This window comes from Equus asinus, chromosome 20 (assembly GCF_041296235.1).
Source record: "Equus asinus isolate D_3611 breed Donkey chromosome 20, EquAss-T2T_v2, whole genome shotgun sequence".
In the NCBI taxonomy this organism is placed as follows: domain Eukaryota; kingdom Metazoa; phylum Chordata; class Mammalia; order Perissodactyla; family Equidae; genus Equus; species Equus asinus.
In genome coordinates this window covers 105,028,713-105,035,858 of record NC_091809.1, presented here as the reverse complement: position 1 = coordinate 105,035,858, position 7,146 = coordinate 105,028,713, and the positions used below count along the sequence as shown (strand labels likewise).

Genomic DNA, 7,146 nt, shown 5'->3' with positions numbered 1-7,146 from the left:
AAGGTGTGCTTCTCAAACTGTTTTGAGAATACACCCGACTAGATGTAGAAGAGCGCAGAAATATTCAAAATCACATTTTATTCAACGTTGAATCATTTTAAAGATTAATTTTATATTTAAAAAAACGCTAATGGAGTAGCATGCACAATAAGCATACCCTCCCCTCCCCACAAAACAGAAAAGAAAAAACACGAGACTTTAAAGAAATTTCACTCCCTGCTTGCAGCAGGTCTTTTCGTTTGCCCTTAGTCTCCCACAAATACCAATTTCCTCTTGTGCCATTACAGTGTCTTCTGCGAAAACACTGGAAATTACGATTTCGGAGGAAGGGTATGAGATTACATATTTGAGTTAATGTTTGTGATCTGCTTCATGGGGCTACGAACTGGCCACCCCCTCCATTTTCCCTCTGGAGGGCATCCTCCCCTGACAGGAGCAGGATTTCCATTGAAGATAGAAATAAAGAGACTACAGGTAGATAAAGCAGACACGGAGGAGGAAGCTTCCAGAAGCAGTGTATGTAGTGGAGTAGGAACATGGTCTTTGGAGCCAGAAAAAATGTTATTTGAAACTCTGGTGATGTCACATATTTGCTGGGTGACTTCAATCAAGTTACTTTGCCTCTATAAGCCTTAGTATTCTCATTTGCAAACAACAATAAAAATAATATCTACTAATTAATTATAGCGAGGATTACATGATCTGATGCTATGCTGTCCTTTATGGCAGCCACTACCACACTTGTGGTTATTGAGCACTTGAAATGTGGCCAGTCCAACGTGAGACATGCTGTAATCGTCATATCCACACTGGATTTCCAACATTTGGTACGAAAAAATAATGCAAAATTTTGTGTTAGTAATTTTCTATATAGTTTATATTTTTTACATGTTGTAATTGTATTTTCCAGATAATTGCTTAAGGAAATATATCACTAAAATTAGTATCACCTATTTATTTTTACTTTTTTGATATTCTTATTTGTTCTTTATATCCATTCTGAAAAATGGTCAAGATTGCTTCTGTTATTCCAATTTTACAGGTAAGAAACTGAGGCTCAAAAAAAACTAAGACTTTTTCAAAATTCCACAAGCAGGGACAGGACAGAGAGAGAAACTCGTCTTCTGTGTTTTTTATGACTTAACTGTGCTAGCTCTAAAAATCAGCATCACTACATAACATTAGTGATAACGACAGCAACAACCACCTATCTATTTATTGGGGGATTTTCATGAGCCCGACACTGTCTTAAGCACTTTAAATGAATTAACTGATCTGATACACCTACTCTTGAGGTAGATGCAATTATGATCTCTGTTTTACAGACTGGGAAACCGAGGTGCAAGGGCCCAGTGTATATTGGCTTCCCGCACTTTGATCTCACCCACAGTCTTTGACCTAAATAGGGAGAAAATTAAGGGAACTTGAAATTTATTTAATCTGCAATCCTTAAAGTCAGAACATCTCTGTACCTCCAATGCATGTGCTGAATTTTATTTTATAACGCTGGATTGTTAACCATTACTAGTGAGTATCTTTCTGCATTTTATCAGTGACTTGAAGCATTAACTCTGTAGTGTGTGTCTATCACAGGGGTTCGGAGTGCAAGGTCTTGAGCCAGCTGGCTAGGTTCAATTTCTGGATCTAAAGCTTCCTAGCTGTGAATTTGAGCAAGTTGCTAATGTATTCCAGCCATAGATTTTTTCATCTATAAAATATAAAATGGTAGAAAGTAAAGAAGGCAGCAAAAGTTTCTTTCCTCTTTCAAAAATTGCTGTGCATCACAAAATTTCACCAAAAGTTTATTTTTCAAAGATGCCAGTGAAAATACAAAAAATAAAGCCTTTCTAAAATTCATGATTTTAATGGATTTTTTATTTTATATTTTGCATAGTGAAATGAAAATGGGAATAATGAAGAGAAAACCATTGTTATTTTAATATCAAATGATAGATATGTGTGTGACTGGTGATTGCTACTCTGTTGTTCTGCTTGTTAAATTAAATACGATTGAGAAGAACTTTACATGTTATGATTTAAAGGAGATTGATTTATATGTCTACAAAAACCTTGGCATTAACCCTTATATCATTCTTTTCTATATGTTAGATACAGATTGATACCGTTTTTTACTGCAGTATCTTTTTTTCCCCAGGACTCTAAACTGTCTCAGCACATGAACTGTCTGTATTGATCGAGTTCTGTGTACTTACTTTGTAATAGCCAAGTCTGAGGAGATAAGCTTGCAATTTCTCTAAGGAAACGATGCGAGGTTATGGAATAAAAGTAGAAAACACTCTCTAAATTATGGAGGTTTAAGCATTATCTTTGGCAGCCATGAAGCAAACATCCTTCAACTGCATTTGGATTATATGTCCCCAACCTCCATTTGAAACATTCTGTTAGTATTTATCCCTCTCACTATCATAAAAATAATGAAGAACATATATTTTTAACTTTATCAATAACCTGAAGAAAATTTAGAAGAAAAAAAAACAACTCTCAGTCACTGGGCTCTGATCACAGAATGAAATAAACACCCTTTCCTAGATTCATTGCTATAAGTTTACTACGCTGAATTTAGTCATTGAATTCTCTATGCCTCAATAGCTACTCATGCATACGAGTTATATATATAAAATCCAAATACTCATGAATCTAGGACTATTAAAATAAGAGAGAGAACATATTCCACATTCAAATCCACAAGATAATACTTCTTTGTCCTACTTTTTCCAATTCTAGAAATGCTTACATTACTGAACACTTTAGAGATTTGTTCAATCAGCAGATGTTTTTGAAGTGTATATTCTTCATGAGATACTATGATAGACTCTGCTGTTAGAAAGATGTTTAAGAAACAGTACCTGTCTCAACTAACAATTAGAATACAGTTTCATTGCTGCTAATATTTTTAATCGAGAATAGAGAAAAAGGAGTATGCAAGTGCCCCAGGTGAGGGAGAGCCGGGGACAGTGACACAAGAGAAAGATTCACCAAGGAGCAATATTTAAACTGCTTTTTTTTTTTTTAAAGATTTTATTTTTTTCCTTTTTCTCCCCAAAGCCCCCTGGTACATAGTTGTATATTCTTCGTTGCGGTCCTTCTAGTTGTGGCATGTGGGATGCCGCCTCAGCGTGGTTTGATGAGCAGTGCCATGTCTGCGCCCAGCATTCGAACCGACGAAACACTGGGCCACCCGCAGCGGAGCGTGTGAACTTAACCACTCGGCCACGGGGCCAGCTCCCTTAAACTGCTTTTTTGATGAAAATTGGCCTAGTGGACAGGCAGAATAGAGTCTGGGGCGTGACCAGTCAGTCTACAGAGAGAAAAATCACTCACAGAGACAAATGCAAACATAGAAAGATAAGAAACAGAATGATTTGTTTAAGACGTCAGCAGTGAAGTAAGTTGAGTGTGTTTCAGGTGCACATTGCAATTGAAGAGAGAGAGTCGAAAAAAGATGGGGCTGAAGAGAAAACTAGGGGTTTGTTTATGAAGCAGGTCTGCCTTCCGTATTTGTGAAGCATGAGGAAAGTACAAATGAAGATTTACAGATCATACATTAAAAATTTTAGAAGTTGTAAGTTAAGTTTTAAAAAAGCCTAAATACAGTAAAGGTATGTCCAGGTGCACACACCTGCGGTGCTGGCTGCTGTCAAGAGCTGGTCCAGGTCAGGCATGCCTAGGCCCTGGAAACAGGTCACCATTGGGCAAGACATTCTAAAGCAAGATCTGAAAGGTGGGGAATGCAGAAACAAGGACTGTAAGTGGGCAGAGCACCTTGGTCACAAAGACCGTCTTCCTGGGGACAAGGTACAGCCAGAGGAGGCCACACGGTGTCCTCTAACGCTCAGTGACATGGGCAGGTGCTCCTTGCGTGGATCTAAGATCTATGCCTATTAGCTCTGCATCAGAGCTTGGACCTTTTTTGCAGCCTAAAGAGAGCCATTGAAGGCTTTTCAGTAGTGAAAGTCTAAGATAACATTTTTATTGTTTGTATAACTACAAATTAGTGAAGGTCACAGGTAAGAAAATTTTCTTTTCAACATAGAGTAATGCTGGACACATACTGTAACCTTCTTTGAAAGGACTCATTTATTAAGGTGCTGCACAATAGATAGAACTAGAATTGGCAAACTACATAATTAAATTGTATATTGCTATTCATCACGTGGAATGCTTTGTTACTCAAAAACCCTTCAATAACCATGCCAAGCTATGGATGTAATCCTGCTAATGTTCACCTCAAGCACTGAGAGTAAGGGACTTCCCACAGAGGAGATTTGTAAATGTGTCGGCTGGGCCTCCTAGACTTCTTGGGAGGGACGGGAGAAAGGAAAGAGAGTTTAAAAGATGCAGACTTGGGAGTTGAATCGAGGCAGCCTGGTTTTCAAACCACCCAATGCTACTTTTCTGCATTTCTGCCTGAAATGCACAGAGAATATCCACGAATCCTCTAGTAATTCTTCGATTTAAAATTGTTCACCCACACAGTGACTCATACAATTTATAAACACAAGAATGGTGTTGAAATACAGTAGAATTTAGATTTCAAAAAAGAAAATGTCACACACTGCAGTGGGTGTTATGGTGTGTTGTCCAGCTCCCCGACTCCTCTGGAGCAGAAGCGCTGGTTTCTGCAGATGGTCGGTGACTGAGTCCATCTCTGGAAATTGCCCTTTTCTGAGATGTGGGGGAGTCGGGGGGGAGAGTCAACATACAATTCCTCAGTGTGCGTCCCCTTACAAAGGTCCATCCTCCTTGCCGCTGTGCATGCCAACTATGCAGGGCCTTCTCAGCAACAGAGCTGCGTCCTCCACAGTTCACATTCTCCCTTTCCCAAATCCTGCTTCTATCACTCCTCCACGATGCTGATCCTATGAATTCCTCATTAAATGCCCTGAGCATGAATTTCAGTCCCAGAGTCTTCTTTCTGGAAACAGGACCAGAAACATATATTGAACTCATTAGCTCTTAAAACTGTTATCTCAAGGGATGCAGGAAAAATATTCCATTTTAAAGATCACATGTGAAGCCAATGCCCCATGTTTTCCTTAACATAGTAATCCTACAAACGAATTATTTTACCATTGTAAGGGTAAGTTAGTTTTTTTTAGAATTTTCCCTGATGCCAAAAGTCAAAAAGACCTTTTTTCCACTCCTTTCCTTAGAACATTTCCTTGATAAACCTACTATTTATAAATCCTTTCTCTGTCCCTTTGAGAGAGATAGTCTTTTTAAAGGATATATAAGCTAGTGTTACAATCCAGGAAAGTCTTTCTTAAAGGCCTAGGAGTCATCTCTTTGAAATGTAAACATCAGGGAAGGTGAGTTCCTCTTCCTTGGCTGCAGAATTTTAGCCAGAAACCTTGCTCCAGGTTTAACCACCTGCTTGTCACAGAGATACAGAAGTGTAATTACTTCTTCAGATAAAAACAATTAGCTAGCCTAGCTGGCCACCCCAATTTCCAGGTGAATTTGGGCTGAACTATGAGAGAATGTGTAGCAAGCACTTCTGTCCGGTCTTCTTCCAAACAGAAAAACTATCATTAGTCTTGAGAACATGCATGTGCTGGATTATATGCGCTTGGTGGGACACAAAGGATGGGATTTCTTTCTGTCTTTATAATATCATTAGCAGATTACTTCTGATATATATCCCAGTCTGATTTAATGTTTATTCAATAATAAAACTGTTTTCTTTCTTTTCTACATTTGAGGAAAGAATTTTCTAGGTTAACAAGGGATTTTATTTTTAATTCTCCCTCAACACACTGAACAAGTTTCTGTCACAAGAAAAATAAAACATAAAACAATGATATCATCAGAGCTAACTGTGCCAACGTCAGTGGTTTCCGGTCACTTGATCATTCCCGGAGATGCATTGTACTGCTGGCTGAGTCTTCAGAGCGGGGTTAGAGAGGTGGCTGGACCGGACTGTGTCTGGAATCCTCAACTGTTCACCAGGGCTCTGGGCAAAAATCACACTTCACAACTCTATAGAGATGGAAATTCCCACCTCATGTGGACCCCGGATAGTAATGAGCTGGCTCGGGGCATGCAACTTGACAGAACTCTTCTCGCCTAGAACTAAGAGGCCTGGTCCCAAACCAGTCTTCCTTGGTCCCTTGTCCCCAGAACAAGCGTTATTAATCCTTTTGGGAATGTCATTAATCTTGGAAACTCTGATGACAACCTTGAAGATTCTACTCAGAAAAGCACACATATCTACTTAAGGTCAAATTTTTGCATGCAAATTTAGCAAAGTTCTGAAACTCCTGGGCCTCTTTTCTCCAGCAATCATGAGAACTAAATATTCTCTAACACTGTATGATTTTCACCTCGGAGACATTCAGGAAATATTGGCTGAGTAAATCCTAGTCTTCCTTGGAGAAAGGAATGATGCCTGTGATTAAAATGACAAACTAAGTCTTTTTTTTCTTGCTTCCCTATGAAGAATTGAGTTTTCAAAATAATAGCTATCCCTGAATTTCAATTTCACTTCACTGTGCTTCTAGCAAGAGCCCTCGCTGTACATACCATTAGGCTATGCGGGTGGAGATAAGGTGTTAGTTAGGAACATAGACACTGGAGTCAGATTGCCTGGGTTTTAAATAATAAACCTCTGTGCCTCAGTTCCTTATGAAAAGAAGACAATAATAGTATTAGCTCATTTGTTTGTTGTGATCATTAAGCAACATAATGCGCGTACTATGTTTAGTCAGCAGAGTTTCCAGACCGAGACAGACTAGGAAGAAGGACCTGGTCACCCACTTCTGAAAAAATTGGCCATGAAAACCCTGTGAATAGCAGTGGAGCATTGTCTGATACAGCACCAGAGGGTGAGAGGATGGTGCAAGAAGACTGGGCAGGATTCCGCTCTGCTGTCCACAGGCTGGCTATGAATCGGAATCTCCTTGTCTGCACAAACAGCAACAAATTCAGCCAATATTTGACATAGTAAATGCCCAATAAATGTTACCTATCATGATTATAAGAAGAAAGTTTATGCCCAAGAGATGCCATTTAAGGATTCATTTGGCAGAAAGCAACCTTTGGAAAAGTTAACAAATACTGATATTTATATTAGTACTTGAAAAGTAAATTTTTAAATAAAATATATTAGAAACATGTACAGACCTC

The 7,146-nt window shown here is 38.8% G+C and overlaps 1 long non-coding RNA gene across 2 annotated transcripts in view; it reads right to left on the bottom strand.

Annotated features, from left to right (window-relative positions):
- Positions 1–3,056: 3,056 nt before the first annotated feature.
- LOC139041160 (uncharacterized) overlaps positions 3,057–7,146 on the bottom strand; it is a 116,904-nt gene continuing 112,814 nt past the window's right edge. For both annotated transcript variants that reach the window (XR_011495957.1, XR_011495956.1), the window contains one exon: positions 3,057–4,936. This is a non-coding gene — a long non-coding RNA (uncharacterized lncRNA). The remainder of the gene's footprint in view (positions 4,937–7,146) is intronic.